The 21386-nt window shown below is 39.6% G+C and overlaps 2 long non-coding RNA genes across 2 annotated transcripts; both read right to left on the bottom strand.

Moving 5' to 3' along the window:
* Nucleotides 1-6636: 6636 nt before the first annotated feature.
* LOC133720152 (uncharacterized) lies at nt 6637-11729 on the bottom strand. Its single transcript, XR_009851713.1, has 3 exons — nt 8246-11729; nt 7658-7734; nt 6637-6778 (listed from the first exon to the last, which is right to left on the bottom strand). It is a non-coding gene; the product is annotated as an uncharacterized LOC133720152 (long non-coding RNA).
* Nucleotides 11730-14023: 2294 nt separating this feature from the next.
* LOC133720151 (uncharacterized) lies at nt 14024-19092 on the bottom strand. Its single transcript, XR_009851712.1, has 3 exons — nt 15633-19092; nt 15045-15121; nt 14024-14165 (listed from the first exon to the last, which is right to left on the bottom strand). It is a non-coding gene; the product is annotated as an uncharacterized LOC133720151 (long non-coding RNA).
* Nucleotides 19093-21386: the final 2294 nt, after the last annotated feature.

Below are 21386 nucleotides of genomic sequence, written 5' to 3' on the forward strand. Positions count from 1 at the left end.
TATTGAGTATCGATTGTGTTAATAAGAAGCTCAGCAAAAGTCCTCGCCACGAGGCACAAAGAATCCCACGACGAGGTTGGTGCTCTCCTCGTCCACAATTGCTTGAAAGAAGTCAGGTCAAGGGACACCCCCGACGACCGCACCCGAACGGTGCTGGCACGCCCGCGCAGAAAAGAGACTGTTGACCAGCTGCAACAAAATTGGAGCCAAACATATATTTCGACCTTGATACCTAAGGTAGCCTTACATTATATATAGGGAGGCTTTGTGAAGACGTAAAACACACCACAAAATTCAGAATCAAAACACACAAACTCGTCCCCTTCTCCTCTCATAGTTTCGGCAACTTCATCAATCTTCAAAGTTCAAGATAGTGAAACATCTCCATCTCCATTCAAGCATCCTTGCCGTGATCCTCATCCATGCCACCACCTCTGAAGCTTTTTGCATCCTTAAAGAATTCAAAAGTGTAACCATGAACACCTTATTTTGTTTTCTGTTTTACTTTGTAAAACAATTTGGATTTCAAACCCTAAATCAATTTCGATCTCGACTCTTGTAATTGTTTGATGATTTGTGATTTCATGTTAGGATGAAGTGTTGATTTTAGATATGTAGTTTTTGAATCCTATGAAGCATGTTTTTGGTTTTAGGTTTTCAAGGTTGTTAATTGCGATTCTAAAGTGTTTAAGCATGTTTGTTAATTTTGTGCTTCAATCCCACCGTTTATGTGTTAATTGATCTTAAGATGCATACTTAGATTGATGAGCATGTAATCGAATCTATATTAAGATTGCTAGCGTTCTAGGCCTTAATAATTAAAGTGGAAAACCTACAATTCCTTAGGTAAATTAACAATGATTCTTGCATGCTTGATTAGCGTTCTAACTTGTGCTCTTGGCTTGAATTGATCAAACTTCCATTGTGCTTAATTCGTTGATTGTGTTCTTGTTAGTGGTTAGCTGCCACTAGTAATTGCATGCTTAATAGGGTTAACTATGGTGCGTTCATCTAGTTAATTTAATCAAGGGAAGTAAAAAGGACTTTGTATGCGTTCATCTTTGTTCTTGATCGATTCCTTGCTATAACATATTTTGATTTGTGATTGATACTTTGAAACCTTGCCAACGTGTTAATAGTAGCTAACTCAATCTATTTTCGTTCCATTCATATAAATCTATTTGATTCTGTGTTTTGATGTGTCACATGTATATAATTAATTAGTTGTTAATTTAGAATTAAAATCCAAAAACCACCAATCATTGTAATTTTCATAAATAGTGTATATAATCTTTGTTTTGTTATGTCTAACGTTTTATTTTGCAGGAATTAATAAGTTTCTAATCCCCGGTTGAGAACAATCCCTGCTTATTCTTACTACATTGATAGGGTTTTAAATTGAGCACTAACTTTTTTGTAGGTCAATTTTTGGTGCCGTTGCCGGGGATTAAATTCTTATTTATTTCTTGTAAATGGCGTTGGAAACTGTGAATTGTATATAAAATATTTTTTGTAATTTGTGTTTGACTGTGATTTGTGGGAGTTTGAGTTGAATTATGAGTTTGAAATTATAACGGAATAGGTGAAGGATTCTCTTATTAACGTTGGCTTCCCCCTCATTTTTCTTTCAAGTAGGCGCACCTTAGTATCACATGGTGTCTAGGTTGATTGGATATGAGAAGTGTTAGCAAAGGGTCTCATCCCCTGCTAAACAAGTGAGCTGAGCTCCACCAAAATCATTCCTCTACTACCTGGCCATATGTGAAAAGAGTTATCAAAAGATTGAGAAAGGCGTCTGATGTTAATACTAGAACCCTTGGGCGGAAAATTCTAAACCTTGATGAAGACTTGTGGTTGAATTTGAATTCTTATAAGTTGCTTGATTCACACTTTACACCCTAAAAAAAAATATAAAAACACGTTTTATACATACACCCTATACTTGTACAATTTTCATTGTACACTTATACATGGCGTCATATTCTTTTTATACTTATACAAATATAGTTGTGTTTCTTGTCTGAAAAACTTTACCTTATACTTGTATATATATTAACTTGTATTTCGTTTATTGTATAGTTTACTGACTTAGTTTAATTTTCGATTTCTTTAGGAACTTATGAATGTCCGAGCCTTCTAAGATCCCTAGTGCACAAGAGATCCAAGCATGACTTGAACATTTAAAGAATCCTCCAAAACTCGAGCATAGAAGACCTTCTTCTCATTTGAAGTTTAAACCGTACACATTCAACACTCAAGGGAAGATGATCTTGAACGAATAAGAGGAATCCACATCACCTACACCAACTGTTGAAACGGAAAAAATTCACGTGCCCAATTACAACGAGGCTCGTCCACCATAGGAAAATGTGAGTGCTTTATTTAAAATTAAAAGCCTCTAATTTAAAAGAAAAAGAAAAGAAAGAATGGACGAGATTGATAGCTATTGGAACTCTAAGCAAAAGAAAAAGCTTAGAGTCATCAAGCTGGCCTATATTGGGTTTTACAAAAAACGTGTTAAGACTCCTAGCTTTGTCAAGAGTCTAGATAAAAATGCAATTGCAAAGATAAGAGTTGTAGCCTTCACGGGTTCTTGGAACACAAGTTCCCAAACTACTTCAATTTGAGTGGAATTCCAAAACCCTCCAAGTTGATTAAAAGTCAAACGTATCACCAGTACATTATATAAGTGCTACATGAAAAGAAAACAGGGGAGGACACAACGGAGCACAGCAGCGGTGGAAAAGCAGAAGGAGAAATCAGCAAAGGAGCTTGGAAGACAAAAGGTTCAGACCTCATTCCATAGCTCTCCACCACCTTTTCTTTTCTATTGCAGACCCTCCCCACAATGGCACCTCCGGGTGTCAATGATGTCAAAGACAACATGCCGGAGCAGCATCTCCGATGAACATGCCGGGCAGCGTCCCGATGAACCATGCCGGACAGCGTCCCAATGACCATGTCGGGCAGTGTCCCGATGAACATATCGGAGCGGCGCCTCCAGTGTAGGCCTTGCGCTTTCAAATCCTAGCCAGGCCTTCCCATATCGTAGCAGCTCTCAAATGGGTCAAATCCTAGCGGCGTTCTTGCTTTCTCTCAAATGGCCCTCCAAATACCAGTGATGCAGTCCTTGTTCTCTTAAAAATCCAGCGGCATTCTTGCTTTCTCTCTTGAGTTCCAGTAGCATGATTCTTACTCTCTCAAGTTTTCAGCAACGCGTCAAAGATGCTTGGCTCCAAATTTGGTCTAACCTCATATGCATGATTCTAAACAAAGTGCAACAAATGAATTAAAAAAAAAAAATTAAAGTTGTCAAGAACAACAAGAAGTGTCACTGCAAAGATGAAACAGAGAGTAAAGAAACTGAGGACACTTAATGGACGACGAACAAAAGCCTTTGTCTTACTAAATAATATGATGAAAGATTAAAGCTTTTGTTTGCTTACTTTACGATCATGGTATTGTAGACCACACATGGAGATATAATTAATAGGATTAAATATTGTTTACTCCCTATACTTATAGGGTTTCATCGTTTCAGTCCCTGACCTTCGAATTTCACCTAAAAAGTCTTTGAACTCTCAATTTCCTCCCAATTGGTCCCTGCTGTCAAAATTTTCTGTTAAAGTTGCCAAAAATGTCTATTATGCCCTCACTTACTTTGTTTTTTTTTTAAATTTATTTTTTCTCTCTCTTTTATTTCTTTTTTGCATTTCACCTCTTGAAGGTCTGTGGATTGGAACCATCTTGATGAGGTGATGAACAAAAGGAGGCGAGAGAGCCGGAAGAAGAAGAAGAGGGAAAAAGAAAAAAAAAATAAAAAAAGAGAGGAAGAGAAATATTTTTATTTTTATTTATTTTTAAGTAAATGAGGGTATAATGGACTTTTTAGGGGAAGATAACGGAGTTTTTGACAGATGTTTGACTGCAGAGACCAATTGGGAGGAAATTGGGAGTTCAATGACTTTTTAGGTGAAATTCGAAGGTCAGGGACTGAAACGATGAAACCCTATAAGTATAGGGAGTAAGCAGTATTTAACCCTAATTAATACATGCACAAGACAACAAAGTCAAAGGCTTGAACTTGCCGCCATAGAAAAGCTAAAGAAAAGAAGTTTGGCGATGGCTTTCCAGCTTAAACATGAAAGTCTAATCAAGGTGAATGAGACAAAATGGGTAAAACTAAAATATGAAGGCATGAGTTTTGTTCAATCAGTGTGTTGCGGCAAAGGGTGAAACCAGAAGCAATTGACAAATGACAAAAGCTATTTGCTAAAAGATAAATAAAGATAAAAGCTTTTCTTAGCTCCTTGTGGTGGTGGTACTGCAGACAATGTGTAGACTTATGCATAAGCCAAATCGATATTGACTTGTTGTCAAGAGGTTCTGGACTCTTGAAATATGATGCCTCAAGCCATTAAAGAAGAATATAAGGCTGGGTTCAATTAATCCTTGTTCGTGGAATCAAGAAAGGAATAAGCAAAAGTCAATGAGACAAAGCTCGTCAAGACTACCTCTGCCAAAATGTAGCAGAAAAAAAAATGCTACAGAGATTGTCTTTGCCTTTCATCGAACAGGTGGTGGGCGTTATGTTATTGTTCTAAAAATAAAAAGAAAGAGAACGCACACTCCCAGACCAAGACTCCAAATTGCTCTTTACTTGGTTGGATGATATGTTTACTCTAAGAATAAAAAGAAGTCATCTTTAGAGTAAAGATCATGAAGTCTAGAGCTTGCTGCTACTCACTACTAACTGAAGGAGTCGAAACATGTCATTGAAGGGAACATGGCACCGCTTCAGCCGAGTTTGAAAAAACGTGTAGTGAATTTGACGTGGGCCTGAGAAAAAAAAATAACATCTAAGAAGTGTAGTCTTCTAATCTGCTGCCACCCAAGTCACGTACATGAGATTTGGCTTTCTTCATCAGACAAGTCTCCCAAAAACTTCTCCGGACGAAATTTAAAATGTGCAACTCGGAGTTTACTCAACATTACGGGTGCCCATATCAAATTTGGGGCCCAAAAGCCTTGATTGGTATAGACCAAGCAACATAACTCACAAGCAAAGCCTACCTCAAAATTTCGACCCATTTGAAGAATTCGGCAAAGCATGACGCTACGTGTTTCCATTTTAGAATTCCCAAGCATTGGTTTCGTGAAAAAATGCTTCGACACCCAAAGTGAAATTGCTTTCGGTACAAAACCAAGAAAGCTCAAAACAAATTTATGAACTACAATGGTTTGATCCCTTCATAGGGTATGTAGGCAATCTAGCGACCCACTAGATGCAACCACGAATTCAAATCGAATCCCTGACTCCACCAGTCAAATTCAGCCAATCTAAATCTCTGACTCAACCAATCAAATTCACCCAAACACCAGAAAAATCAAATCATTCCCAAATTACCCAAAAACAAATTCAAGGGCTCTAAACCCTCACAAATATCTCAAACACAAATCCAAAAATAAATGGGTCATCTACCCATTTAAATCCCAAATACTGGAACTACATGTGGTTTGATCCCGCAAGGGTATGTAGGCAATCTGGAATTAAATAATCTAGATTCAACCGCATCCCAAACACTATTCCTATTCCAAAAATCCAAGCCTTCCAATGGGTCATTCACTCATTAGAACTCTTGAACTACGAGTGGCTTGATCCCTTCCCGGGTATGTAGGCAACCCATTCCAAAATTCGGGTGCAGCTGCAAAGACAAACAATCAGACACTGGTTTCTTTATAAATGGAATCAAAGGGTGTTTCCCTTGTGACAAGGGATTGTAATTAAGAGACACATTCTGTCTTGAATGGGTCGAACCCGAAATAATTAAAACTCTATTCTGTTAATGAATACGAGTGAAATTACGTTGGGTGACATTTTACACTTTTAACTCAACAAACTCCATCACCACCCTCTTACGCCATCACCCTTTGTTTTGTCCAACTCATCATCACCTCAAATCACACCACTCTTTCGCCAACACTACCTCAAATCACTAAGTGAAGGAAGTCTTTCTAAACTCTGATATTAATGCTTGTTTGGACAAACTTACTTCTCTTGTGTCTCTGGTTTTAACTCCAAAGGTTTAAGGAGTAGCTAAAGCTTGTGGGGTGTGCTCTACTCAAGGGCACGTGACTGATCAATGTCCCCAATTGATAGAGAATGGTGGATGGGAAAGCGCCAACTGCTTAAGGTTTCAGAACCAGAATCAAGGGCAAGCACGTCTAAGGAATGACCCTTTCTCCAACACCTATAACCCATGATGGAGGGATCAACCCAACTTTAGGTGGGGGGACAATGATAATGTCCAAAACTCCAATCAGAATACCAACAACAGAGGACCGCAGGGAGCATTCTTTCAGAAACCTCAGGCCCCTCCTCAAAACCAAGGTACGTCCCCTAACTATGATAAGATTATTAAGACACTAAACTCTTGAACGCAGGCCTTGATTCAAGGGCAACAAAATCGTGGAAATGACATAGCGGACCTCAAGAAGCAAATGGGACAAGTGGTGGACTTCATGACCAAGTTCCATGAACAAGGTGTCACGCCCCGGATTTTGAATGATAAATTCAAATCCGAAACCTGAATAATTACAATTACAAAAAAACCAAATCTCGAAACTTCGAGTTCATTATTACAATTCACTCTCACAATATATTATAAAGCTCAAATGAGCATAACACACCTCACAACTTACAATTGTTGTAAAACTCTAACAATTGCTCTAACCGCACGATCACCGTCCTGGTTCTCCTGTCCTGTAGGATTACCCGCTACACAATTTGAATAGTGTACCGGGAGTTGCAACAACACAAAACCCGGTAAGCTTTTTACAGCCAGTATGAGTAAACAAGAAAGAACTGTTGATTTATTAGATTTCAAGACTACCACAAACCCACGTTACTTTCTCACTCTCATATATATATGTAGACACTTATGAGTTACTCTCAATTTAGCTCATAAGATCACTCACTCTCGTATATATATATAGACACTTATGAGTTACTCTCAATTTAGCTCATAAGATCACTCACTCTCATATATATATATAGACACTTATGAGTTACTCTCAAATTCGTTCATAAGATTTCCCAACATTTGGTAGACAGACTCATATATATATATAGACCCTTATGAGTTACTCTCAATTTCCCTCATCAGGTTACCATATATATATTGACACTTATGAGTTACTCTCAATTTCACTCATAAGGTCACTCCACATTTGGCAGACAGACTAGAGCTCTAACTGAACGTAACCACTCGTCCGGCCACAGACGTGATTACGATTTAATACTATTAATAACCACCAGCCCGGTACGAGAGCGTGATTCACTAATAGATGCCATGGTCACCTCGTGACCTAGTGATCTCCACAGATCACAACAATTTATTGTTCCTCAACAATAAAACTCAACACCTCTCACAATATATTGTTTCTCAACAATAAACTCAATATCTCTCACAATATATTGTTTCTCAACAATAACTCAACACAACTCCAACAATACATATTATTTCACGTAATAATATATATACAGACATTCACACAGGAATGTCTAGTAACACCAACAATAGTTCATATGATTGCAACAAAATAAAGCAATTAATTGTATTGGGTTCGTAATATGAACCACGTGAGGTTTACTCACCTCGATAATCCCGCTGCGTCTTCAATTCAGCTCAAAATACGATCCACAATCGTCCACCAACTCAAACCGTCAATCACCTAGTCCAATAATGATCTTGACTTAGCAATCATTCATAAACCACACATATACGGAAATCCAACGGTCGGATTCTCACAAATCGCATTCCGAATCATTACTTCCCAATTTCAATCCAATTCAACCCAACTTTTCCTGGTTTGACCAGGATTGACCAATTTTGACCAATCGAGACTAATTCGATAATTAACTCAAATTACCGAACAATTTCTTAAAATTGTGATATCGATTTGACATATTAGGTGCACTACAATTTACTAAGGCCACCCAATATATATAAACCTTTCTTTTCTTTACTCACTAACATTTTTACAAAATGTTTATGCAGACCATTGTTATCACAATTTCTCAACTCCACGAACTAATTCAACTCCGTCGACAATTTAACTAACAACAATAATTTTCTACACACAAAGGCCATTTCATGCTTGTCCATAAATAACTAATTTTTCAACAATTAGTCAGTTAATATAACTAACTTGAATTCCTAATTTATAAGGATAGGATTCTCACCTTATCCCGAATCTTGCCAAGGTCATGAACTCGATGATTGCTGCACCTCATGGCCCTCATGCTCATGTAACTCAATCTGTCATCATGCCAAAATGAGTTTGCATCCAATTCCGGCAGCACAAGGGTAGCATCCATTTACATTATTACCATCATCACCACCCACATCATCATCATCATCACCTACATCATCATCACATTAACATCAAAATCTGCAAGCTCCACCGAACTCTCACTCCCTCACTCTCATTTCTCAACTCCACAGATCCGAAGTCCTCCCAAAAATGCAGAACTCCTCAGCCACATCCAAATCAATAGCTTCCAAAGCAGCCAAAGCATTACTCTATAACTGGATTGGACCTCTGAACTGTCCCTCACTCACCCACAGTACTCAAACCCTTCTCAAACACCAAAACCTCAAATCTTTTACAAACAGGTCGACGAACTTCGAATCGGATCCTTCGAGCACGGACTGGAGCTCCTTGCTCTGGAGGACGAGGAAGTGAGTCAACTCGGTGGCCGACTAGACCGAGCAAGCAATCTCAGTGGAGAGAGAAGAGAATGGAGAAGGAAGAGAAGACAGGAAGGTGGTAGTGCGATCTGTATCGAGTGGTGCCGGTGCCTCAAGAATGGCCATAATTGTTTTCTTGCAAAAGTGACCTTCTGGGTAAGTCTCATCGCAATTAAAGCAAAGACTCTTTGCTCTTCTCTTTCTTTATTCTGCGGTAGACAACGCCTAATGGGCTGCTTGTTGCTGCTGCCCCCATGGAATCCAAGAAGAAGAAGCAGAAAAGTGATGAAAGGATGATTGCCACCGACACCCACTAACTCAAAATCAAATACCAAGTAATAAATATTGGATATTATTCTAGTGTTGCATGAACTGATGGATGAGAGAGTGAGAGGTAGTGCGCACCATGGGGAGAAAAGGAAAAGAAAGAAAAGAAAGAGGAGGGACCGGGGAAAGGGAAAGGAAAAGAAAAAAGAAAGAAGAAAATATAATTTTCTATTTCAAAAAGAATCCCTAATTTCAAATAATCGTAACTTAATCATACGAGCTCCGAAAATTGCATTCCACATATGCACGCGATCGTATCGACGAGCTCTACAACTTTCATGAAGGAAGTTTTCCAAAATTCCGTACGTAGAAAAGTCGATTTTTCTTGAATCGCACAATCCGAGCTTTTGTTAAAAAGAAAAGTTTCGGGACTTCGATAATTCAAAAAGATGAATTAATTAGAGTAATATTCGTGCAAAATCACTTTAATCATTTCGTACTAATTCATGAAACGAAAATGAAAATTGCGGGTATTACAATCTACCCTCCTTAAAGAAATTTCGTCCCGAAATTTGAGCGTAAGTCAATTCCTCTCGATTAAGGTTGACCTAACCATAGAATCTCCATCTTTTCCAAATCTGTAGTAATCTACAAAGCCTCAGCCCTTTGTATAAAAATACATTTCTATGGCCACTAAATCCTTTCATCACAATGTAAATTCACAAAACAACTGCTCAACATCACTCCACATCAATTACACAAAATCATCACATGGATCATCTCATAGATCCTCACATAGATCTTCACATAGATCTTCACATAGATCATCACATAGATCTTCACATAGATCATCACATAGATCTTCACATAGATCATCACATAGATCTTCACATAGATCATCACTCTGTACTGGCATACAAGCACAGTAATCACTCCCACAAAGTGTTTCGCTACTCAATTAGCATCACGGTAAATCTCCATAGTAAAACTTAAGCATGCACCACTCTTCACAACCATAGAGATGCATCACTCAAAACAAATCATCCCCAAAAGCACGCCAATAAATTATGTCACCCAATGATGATGACTTGGGCTTGCTCAATCCTTGGGCTAAGCACTAGGGCTGGCCAATTGGGCCTGAAGAAATCGGACCATCCACATTTCGAACCGGCCCAAACCACTTTGGGTTTAACATTTGGGCCTACTATTCGGGCCGAACAATTGGGCTTACCATTTGGGCCTACCATTTGGGCTTACTATTTGGGCTTACTATTTGGGCCTACCAATCGGCCCACCAACTTCCAGCTCGGCTACGGTATGAAATTGTACATACCGTATATACGTATACATACCATACAGACCGTATATACGTATGCATACCGTACAACTGTATATACGTATGCATACCGTACAGACCGTATATACTTATGTATACCGTACATACCGTATATACGTCCGTATATCAAGCATATACGAGATCCAAAAATATTTGTAAGAGGTAAGGTTCGAACTCCCGACCTCGAACACGAAGGTTTTGCTCCCAACCACTGAAGCAAGAGCTGCCTTCATTAATATATGCTCACGTGTTATATTTATTATGTCATAAGTGACATAAATAAAATAACGGGGAAGGCAAGGTTCGAAACCTCAACCTGCCGCACGAAACCTTTGTCCCCCAACCACTGGAGCACAAGCTGTGCTTAATATAATGTGTACAAATTTTATACTTATTATGTCATAAACGAACATAATAAAAATAAACGAGAGGCGAGGTTCGAACCTCAGACCTCTTGTACACGAACTGTACACTCAACCACTCGAGCACGGCTGCTCACGTTATTATCCATACCAATCCTTTTATTTAAACCAACTGTTTCAACTGTTTCAACAATTCGGCCCAACTCATCCAAAACTGTTTCAGAAACTCGGCCCATCATGTCCAAAACTGTTTCTGAAACTCGGCCCATCAGGCCTCCACCCACAGCTACAGTGATGCCTTGATCCGAGACAGGCCCAAGTACGGCCCACTTGTGTCACGGCTTATCCCTTCCGTGATTTACGGCAGTCAAATCTGCTTTCGGCTAAAGCTGTCTGCCACAGCATCTCGAGGTTCGGCCTGTCCCCTTACACGCTCTCCACGCGCCAACAACTTTTCCGGGTTTTCGGATGACTTTAATCCAACGCGTGGATTCAAATTCTGAGATCGTTCATCCAACGGTGGAGATCTGCTCACCTTGTTCTATAAATAGGTGCATTCTGGGGAAAAACTGTTCACTCCAAAAGAAAAGAAATTTTCTTCCGAGCTCAAGCCTTTCTCTCTCAACTCTTCAGCCTTTCTCTTCTCAAATCCCCAGTTTTTCACTCTCAGATCTTCAATCTTTTCCTCCAAATCCTTAATCCTTCTTTCTCAGATCTTTTCTTCCCTTTGAAGATTCGATCTCATCTTTCCTCTGAGAATCTCAGATCTCCAATCACCAGTTCAACAACTCCAATCCTTCTAACAAAATCTCCCTCAAACACTAAACCATGTATTCCTCGATTTCCACATCCTCTCACCCCATGACCCAAGAGCCACGAACTCTGCAACTAATGGAGCTCCAAACCCCGCAACAAATGGAACCACAACAACAGCAACCAACAGAGGAGGGAGGAAACACCCAAGCAGCTGGAAGTAGTGCCAACATGGATTTCTGGCGAAGCCGTACCAGGTGGATTCCTACTCCAGAACAAATAAGAATCCTCAAGGATCTTTACTATGTTAAGGGATTTAAGTGCCCAACTACAGAGCAGATTCACGAGATCTGTCTCCAGCTGAACCAGTATGGGTATGTTGAGGGTAAGAACATTTACTTTTGGTTCCAGAACGTCAGGGCTCGAGAGAAGCAGATGAATAGGTGTAATCAGGCTGCTCCAGTGCCCATGAGAACTAGTTCTCTTGGTACTGGTAGATCCATTGATCTCAATTTTGGGTCCACTGGTTCTACTGGTGCTGGTGGATCCATCGACATCAATTTTGGGCCAGCTGGTGGATCCATTGACATCAATTTTGGGTCCACTAGTTCTACTGATGATGGTAGATCCATTGATCTCAACTTTGGTTCCACCTATTCTACTGGTAATGAAGGATTTCTTGATTTAAATTTTGTTTCATATTCTTCCTCACACTTCAACACTAATACCAGTCCAACTCTTTTGGCACAACAGGAGGACAAACATCCCTGCAACAACGAGGAGGAGATCACCAGGAGGTTCAAACTCTTCCTCTGTTCCCCGTGCACGGCGAGGACGTCTTTGGTAACCTGAAGGCTACTTCCGAGGAAGGTAGCGCTTTTGGTTACTATTCTGGTGGCTCAGGCGGTTACCACAGTGGCTCAAACGTTTCTCTTGAGCTCAGCCTCAACCCATCCGGAGCTGCTGACTAGGCTTAGTATAGCATAGTCCTCGCTTTTTTTTTCTTTTTTTTTTTCTTTTTTTTTTTGTAATATAAACTCAATAAGATGGTGTGCATGTTTTCTTTCCTGTTTGTTTAACCAACAACAACACCAAGGATCGAACCTTGGTCACCCAATACTGTTTTCAAAACCATAAACAACTCTACTGCACACATCTTTCATAATGATGCAATAAAAACAATCACTCAAAAAGAATCCAACAATCAATTAAGTCGCATCGAGGTCTAGCTAGTATCCTCTGAGTCAAACCAAACACAACAATTTCATCGATAGGATTAGGGATTTATAAAGCTAAACACATCCTGAGTTAGCTAGGAAAAACCCACGTTTTTAGAGTTACTCTTACAACTCTTATAGAATCTCGATAATTCCATCTATCAATTGCTTCAACAAAAACTCACCACAATTCGATCCCTAACATTTAGCGATTCAGAAATCGAATCAAACTCCATATCACATAGTAATTCACTTGAACCACTATGGATACCTAACAAAGTCACTAAAATCAATATCTGAAATTGCGTTTAACTATATCACCTAAAATCAATCACCAAAGGCAAACCCTTGCCTGACTCTAACATGTCCTCCATGCTTCTTCCTGCACCATACATAGGCCTCAAAATTCAATTTCATTCACTTGAACAAAACTATATTCACAAGTCTGCTATAGACATCAGGGAAAAACCCATACTTTTACTCATAACTTTTCCTTCTAAAAGTTCATCACGTAGTGTATATAAAATCACCACACAACCTTCTTAGTCTACACTAAGAATTCAATCTCACACAAGGTCAGCATAATTGCCTCAGAGTCACTTTAATCACGTATCACATGTCAATTACCAAAACTCCACTAAGACGTCTCTTTATAAAACAAGATATCTAATCCTTGATACGTACACCTCATCTAAACATCTGTACGTCCAACTTAAGAAGACAAAATTTATAACAATTCATACTCGTATCCACACTAGGTACGTGCATAGGTCCACACCATGTCTTCAACCAAACACTTCAACAATCAAAAGAACCTCATTTCCATAAAACAATCCTCGTTGACTTAACAGAGTTGAATCAAGAGGTTCCTATTCCTCAAGGATTGTAACTCGCGGCCACTGAACTTATTCCAATACGAACCTACAAGACAACTGTAAGGTTCTAAGTACAACCCCTTCGAATCTCCATCACCTAAGGAGTATAGTATGCTTGGCTAAGACATGTATAACACTTAAAACACAGTATAAGTCAAATACAAATTCATATTAACCAAGTCAATACTATAGGGAAGGTATTCACGTTCCCTAAACGACCTAGCGGCCTAAACAACTCCCAACACTCACGCATACCCAATGACTTAGCCAATACCGAAGAGCACACGATGGGGATCCGCTGCAGACGGGCCATCACTCGGAAGGTATTGACACATCACCAAATATGCACCTTACGCTCTGATACCAAACTGTCACGCCCCGGATTTTGAATGATAAATTCAAATCCGAAACCTGAATAATTACAATTACAAAAAAACCAAATCTCGAAACTTCGAGTTCATTATTACAATTCACTCTCACAATATATTATAAAGCTCAAATGAGCATAACACACCTCACAACTTACAATTGTTGTAAAACTCTAACAATTGCTCTAACCGCACGATCACCGTCCTGGTTCTCCTGTCCTGTAGGATTACCCGCTACACAATTTGAATAGTGTACCGGGAGTTGCAACAACACAAAACCCGGTAAGCTTTTTACAGCCAGTATGAGTAAACAAGAAAGAACTGTTGATTTATTAGATTTCAAGACTACCACAAACCCACGTTACTTTCTCACTCTCATATATATATGTAGACACTTATGAGTTACTCTCAATTTAGCTCATAAGATCACTCACTCTCGTATATATATATAGACACTTATGAGTTACTCTCAATTTAGCTCATAAGATCACTCACTCTCATATATATATATAGACACTTATGAGTTACTCTCAAATTCGTTCATAAGATTTCCCAACATTTGGTAGACAGACTCATATATATATATAGACCCTTATGAGTTACTCTCAATTTCCCTCATCAGGTTACCATATATATATTGACACTTATGAGTTACTCTCAATTTCACTCATAAGGTCACTCCACATTTGGCAGACAGACTAGAGCTCTAACTGAACGTAACCACTCGTCCGGCCACAGACGTGATTACGATTTAATACTATTAATAACCACCAGCCCGGTACGAGAGCGTGATTCACTAATAGATGCCATGGTCACCTCGTGACCTAGTGATCTCCACAGATCACAACAATTTATTGTTCCTCAACAATAAAACTCAACACCTCTCACAATATATTGTTTCTCAACAATAAACTCAATATCTCTCACAATATATTGTTTCTCAACAATAACTCAACACAACTCCAACAATACATATTATTTCACGTAATAATATATATACAGACATTCACACAGGAATGTCTAGTAACACCAACAATAGTTCATATGATTGCAACAAAATAAAGCAATTAATTGTATTGGGTTCGTAATATGAACCACGTGAGGTTTACTCACCTCGATAATCCCGCTGCGTCTTCAATTCAGCTCAAAATACGATCCACAATCGTCCACCAACTCAAACCGTCAATCACCTAGTCCAATAATGATCTTGACTTAGCAATCATTCATAAACCACACATATACGGAAATCCAACGGTCGGATTCTCACAAATCGCATTCCGAATCATTACTTCCCAATTTCAATCCAATTCAACCCAACTTTTCCTGGTTTGACCAGGATTGACCAATTTTGACCAATCGAGACTAATTCGATAATTAACTCAAATTACCGAACAATTTCTTAAAATTGTGATATCGATTTGACATATTAGGTGCACTACAATTTACTAAGGCCACCCAATATATATAAACCTTTCTTTTCTTTACTCACTAACATTTTTACAAAATGTTTATGCAGACCATTGTTATCACAATTTCTCAACTCCACGAACTAATTCAACTCCGTCGACAATTTAACTAACAACAATAATTTTCTACACACAAAGGCCATTTCATGCTTGTCCATAAATAACTAATTTTTCAACAATTAGTCAGTTAATATAACTAACTTGAATTCCTAATTTATAAGGATAGGATTCTCACCTTATCCCGAATCTTGCCAAGGTCATGAACTCGATGATTGCTGCACCTCATGGCCCTCATGCTCATGTAACTCAATCTGTCATCATGCCAAAATGAGTTTGCATCCAATTCCGGCAGCACAAGGGTAGCATCCATTTACATTATTACCATCATCACCACCCACATCATCATCATCATCACCTACATCATCATCACATTAACATCAAAATCTGCAAGCTCCACCGAACTCTCACTCCCTCACTCTCATTTCTCAACTCCACAGATCCGAAGTCCTCCCAAAAATGCAGAACTCCTCAGCCACATCCAAATCAATAGCTTCCAAAGCAGCCAAAGCATTACTCTATAACTGGATTGGACCTCTGAACTGTCCCTCACTCACCCACAGTACTCAAACCCTTCTCAAACACCAAAACCTCAAATCTTTTACAAACAGGTCGACGAACTTCGAATCGGATCCTTCGAGCACGGACTGGAGCTCCTTGCTCTGGAGGACGAGGAAGTGAGTCAACTCGGTGGCCGACTAGACCGAGCAAGCAATCTCAGTGGAGAGAGAAGAGAATGGAGAAGGAAGAGAAGACAGGAAGGTGGTAGTGCGATCTGTATCGAGTGGTGCCGGTGCCTCAAGAATGGCCATAATTGTTTTCTTGCAAAAGTGACCTTCTGGGTAAGTCTCATCGCAATTAAAGCAAAGACTCTTTGCTCTTCTCTTTCTTTATTCTGCGGTAGACAACGCCTAATGGGCTGCTTGTTGCTGCTGCCCCCATGGAATCCAAGAAGAAGAAGCAGAAAAGTGATGAAAGGATGATTGCCACCGACACCCACTAACTCAAAATCAAATACCAAGTAATAAATATTGGATATTATTCTAGTGTTGCATGAACTGATGGATGAGAGAGTGAGAGGTAGTGCGCACCATGGGGAGAAAAGGAAAAGAAAGAAAAGAAAGAGGAGGGACCGGGGAAAGGGAAAGGAAAAGAAAAAAGAAAGAAGAAAATATAATTTTCTATTTCAAAAAGAATCCCTAATTTCAAATAATCGTAACTTAATCATACGAGCTCCGAAAATTGCATTCCACATATGCACGCGATCGTATCGACGAGCTCTACAACTTTCATGAAGGAAGTTTTCCAAAATTCCGTACGTAGAAAAGTCGATTTTTCTTGAATCGCACAATCCGAGCTTTTGTTAAAAAGAAAAGTTTCGGGACTTCGATAATTCAAAAAGATGAATTAATTAGAGTAATATTCGTGCAAAATCACTTTAATCATTTCGTACTAATTCATGAAACGAAAATGAAAATTGCGGGTATTACAATCTACCCTCCTTAAAGAAATTTCGTCCCGAAATTTGAGCGTAAGTCAATTCCTCTCGATTAAGGTTGACCTAACCATAGAATCTCCATCTTTTCCAAATCTGTAGTAATCTACAAAGCCTCAGCCCTTTGTATAAAAATACATTTCTATGGCCACTAAATCCTTTCATCACAATGTAAATTCACAAAACAACTGCTCAACATCACTCCACATCAATTACACAAAATCATCACATGGATCATCTCATAGATCCTCACATAGATCTTCACATAGATCTTCACATAGATCATCACATAGATCTTCACATAGATCATCACATAGATCTTCACATAGATCATCACTCTGTACTGGCATACAAGCACAGTAATCACTCCCACAAAGTGTTTCGCTACTCAATTAGCATCACGGTAAATCTCCATAGTAAAACTTAAGCATGCACCACTCTTCACAACCATAGAGATGCATCACTCAAAACAAATCATCCCCAAAAGCACGCCAATAAATTATGTCACCCAATGATGATGACTTGGGCTTGCTCAATCCTTGGGCTAAGCACTAGGGCTGGCCAATTGGGCCTGAAGAAATCGGACCATCCACATTTCGAACCGGCCCAAACCACTTTGGGTTTAACATTTGGGCCTACTATTCGGGCCGAACAATTGGGCTTACCATTTGGGCCTACCATTTGGGCTTACTATTTGGGCTTACTATTTGGGCCTACCAATCGGCCCACCAACTTCCAGCTCGGCTACGGTATGAAATTGTACATACCGTATATACGTATACATACCATACAGACCGTATATACGTATGCATACCGTACAACTGTATATACGTATGCATACCGTACAGACCGTATATACTTATGTATACCGTACATACCGTATATACGTCCGTATATCAAGCATATACGAGATCCAAAAATATTTGTAAGAGGTAAGGTTCGAACTCCCGACCTCGAACACGAAGGTTTTGCTCCCAACCACTGAAGCAAGAGCTGCCTTCATTAATATATGCTCACGTGTTATATTTATTATGTCATAAGTGACATAAATAAAATAACGGGGAAGGCAAGGTTCGAAACCTCAACCTGCCGCACGAAACCTTTGTCCCCCAACCACTGGAGCACAAGCTGTGCTTAATATAATGTGTACAAATTTTATACTTATTATGTCATAAACGAACATAATAAAAATAAACGAGAGGCGAGGTTCGAACCTCAGACCTCTTGTACACGAACTGTACACTCAACCACTCGAGCACGGCTGCTCACGTTATTATCCATACCAATCCTTTTATTTAAACCAACTGTTTCAACTGTTTCAACAATTCGGCCCAACTCATCCAAAACTGTTTCAGAAACTCGGCCCATCATGTCCAAAACTGTTTCTGAAACTCGGCCCATCAGGCCTCCACCCACAGCTACAGTGATGCCTTGATCCGAGACAGGCCCAAGTACGGCCCACTTGTGTCACGGCTTATCCCTTCCGTGATTTACGGCAGTCAAATCTGCTTTCGGCTAAAGCTGTCTGCCACAGCATCTCGAGGTTCGGCCTGTCCCCTTACACGCTCTCCACGCGCCAACAACTTTTCCGGGTTTTCGGATGACTTTAATCCAACGCGTGGATTCAAATTCTGAGATCGTTCATCCAACGGTGGAGATCTGCTCACCTTGTTCTATAAATAGGTGCATTCTGGGGAAAAACTGTTCACTCCAAAAGAAAAGAAATTTTCTTCCGAGCTCAAGCCTTTCTCTCTCAACTCTTCAGCCTTTCTCTTCTCAAATCCCCAGTTTTTCACTCTCAGATCTTCAATCTTTTCCTCCAAATCCTTAATCCTTCTTTCTCAGATCTTTTCTTCCCTTTGAAGATTCGATCTCATCTTTCCTCTGAGAATCTCAGATCTCCAATCACCAGTTCAACAACTCCAATCCTTCTAACAAAATCTCCCTCAAACACTAAACCATGTATTCCTCGATTTCCACATCCTCTCACCCCATGACCCAAGAGCCACGAACTCTGCAACTAATGGAGCTCCAAACCCCGCAACAAATGGAACCACAACAACAGCAACCAACAGAGGAGGGAGGAAACACCCAAGCAGCTGGAAGTAGTGCCAACATGGATTTCTGGCGAAGCCGTACCAGGTGGATTCCTACTCCAGAACAAATAAGAATCCTCAAGGATCTTTACTATGTTAAGGGATTTAAGTGCCCAACTACAGAGCAGATTCACGAGATCTGTCTCCAGCTGAACCAGTATGGGTATGTTGAGGGTAAGAACATTTACTTTTGGTTCCAGAACGTCAGGGCTCGAGAGAAGCAGATGAATAGGTGTAATCAGGCTGCTCCAGTGCCCATGAGAACTAGTTCTCTTGGTACTGGTAGATCCATTGATCTCAATTTTGGGTCCACTGGTTCTACTGGTGCTGGTGGATCCATCGACATCAATTTTGGGCCAGCTGGTGGATCCATTGACATCAATTTTGGGTCCACTAGTTCTACTGATGATGGTAGATCCATTGATCTCAACTTTGGTTCCACCTATTCTACTGGTAATGAAGGATTTCTTGATTTAAATTTTGTTTCATATTCTTCCTCACACTTCAACACTAATACCAGTCCAACTCTTTTGGCACAACAGGAGGACAAACATCCCTGCAACAACGAGGAGGAGATCACCAGGAGGTTCAAACTCTTCCTCTGTTCCCCGTGCACGGCGAGGACGTCTTTGGTAACCTGAAGGCTACTTCCGAGGAAGGTAGCGCTTTTGGTTACTATTCTGGTGGCTCAGGCGGTTACCACAGTGGCTCAAACGTTTCTCTTGAGCTCAGCCTCAACCCATCCGGAGCTGCTGACTAGGCTTAGTATAGCATAGTCCTCGCTTTTTTTTTCTTTTTTTTTTTCTTTTTTTTTTTGTAATATAAACTCAATAAGATGGTGTGCATGTTTTCTTTCCTGTTTGTTTAACCAACAACAACACCAAGGATCGAACCTTGGTCACCCAATACTGTTTTCAAAACCATAAACAACTCTACTGCACACATCTTTCATAATGATGCAATAAAAACAATCACTCAAAAAGAATCCAACAATCAATTAAGTCGCATCGAGGTCTAGCTAGTATCCTCTGAGTCAAACCAAACACAACAATTTCATCGATAGGATTAGGGATTTATAAAGCTAAACACATCCTGAGTTAGCTAGGAAAAACCCACGTTTTTAGAGTTACTCTTACAACTCTTATAGAATCTCGATAATTCCATCTATCAATTGCTTCAACAAAAACTCACCACAATTCGATCCCTAACATTTAGCGATTCAGAAATCGAATCAAACTCCATATCACATAGTAATTCACTTGAACCACTATGGATACCTAACAAAGTCACTAAAATCAATATCTGAAATTGCGTTTAACTATATCACCTAAAATCAATCACCAAAGGCAAACCCTTGCCTGACTCTAACATGTCCTCCATGCTTCTTCCTGCACCATACATAGGCCTCAAAATTCAATTTCATTCACTTGAACAAAACTATATTCACAAGTCTGCTATAGACATCAGGGAAAAACCCATACTTTTACTCATAACTTTTCCTTCTAAAAGTTCATCACGTAGTGTATATAAAATCACCACACAACCTTCTTAGTCTACACTAAGAATTCAATCTCACACAAGGTCAGCATAATTGCCTCAGAGTCACTTTAATCACGTATCACATGTCAATTACCAAAACTCCACTAAGACGTCTCTTTATAAAACAAGATATCTAATCCTTGATACGTACACCTCATCTAAACATCTGTACGTCCAACTTAAGAAGACAAAATTTATAACAATTCATACTCGTATCCACACTAGGTACGTGCATAGGTCCACACCATGTCTTCAACCAAACACTTCAACAATCAAAAGAACCTCATTTCCATAAAACAATCCTCGTTGACTTAACAGAGTTGAATCAAGAGGTTCCTATTCCTCAAGGATTGTAACTCGCGGCCACTGAACTTATTCCAATACGAACCTACAAGACAACTGTAAGGTTCTAAGTACAACCCCTTCGAATCTCCATCACCTAAGGAGTATAGTATGCTTGGCTAAGACATGTATAACACTTAAAACACAGTATAAGTCAAATACAAATTCATATTAACCAAGTCAATACTATAGGGAAGGTATTCACGTTCCCTAAACGACCTAGCGGCCTAAACAACTCCCAACACTCACGCATACCCAATGACTTAGCCAATACCGAAGAGCACACGATGGGGATCCGCTGCAGACGGGCCATCACTCGGAAGGTATTGACACATCACCAAATATGCACCTTACGCTCTGATACCAAACTGTCACGCCCCGGATTTTGAATGATAAATTCAAATCCGAAACCTGAATAATTACAATTACAAAAAAACCAAATCTCGAAACTTCGAGTTCA

The sequence above is a fragment of the Rosa rugosa genome, chromosome 7, assembly GCF_958449725.1.
Source record: "Rosa rugosa chromosome 7, drRosRugo1.1, whole genome shotgun sequence".
NCBI lineage: Eukaryota > Viridiplantae > Streptophyta > Magnoliopsida > Rosales > Rosaceae > Rosa > Rosa rugosa.